Source organism: Myotis davidii, unplaced genomic scaffold, assembly GCF_000327345.1.
Source record: "Myotis davidii unplaced genomic scaffold, ASM32734v1 scaffold506, whole genome shotgun sequence".
NCBI classification, from domain to species: Eukaryota; Metazoa; Chordata; class Mammalia; order Chiroptera; family Vespertilionidae; genus Myotis; species Myotis davidii.
The window spans coordinates 852,452-852,840 of NW_006297140.1; positions in this window are offsets into that span (position 1 = coordinate 852,452).

Here is a 389-nt window from a genome sequence, read left to right on the forward strand (position 1 = left end):
GAAAAAGGAATTAAATCAGTCAGGCAGAATGTCAGAAAGTGAGTTGTAATTTTTCTTTAATACATAATTATCTATGGTTCTTCAAACTCTAACTTTTCCATGCTTGACAATACTGAGTCTGTGTAAGCAACCCATTCTTTGTTAAGTTGGCTTTTATTGCCCACAGAGGCCTGGTGGTCTACCCACCTAACCCATCCTTTCCCTTCCAATGTAATATAACCAATGAAATGCCCTTGTGTGGAGTGTCAGTCACAGAGTCATGGCTAAATCAAAGACCTATTAAAAATTGTGGCAATAATCTGAAAATAGGCCAAAAATAAGCATACCAACATACTAACCTAGAAAATTTTACTCAACTCAAGGCTTCTCAAGATCAAAGACTGGGTCCC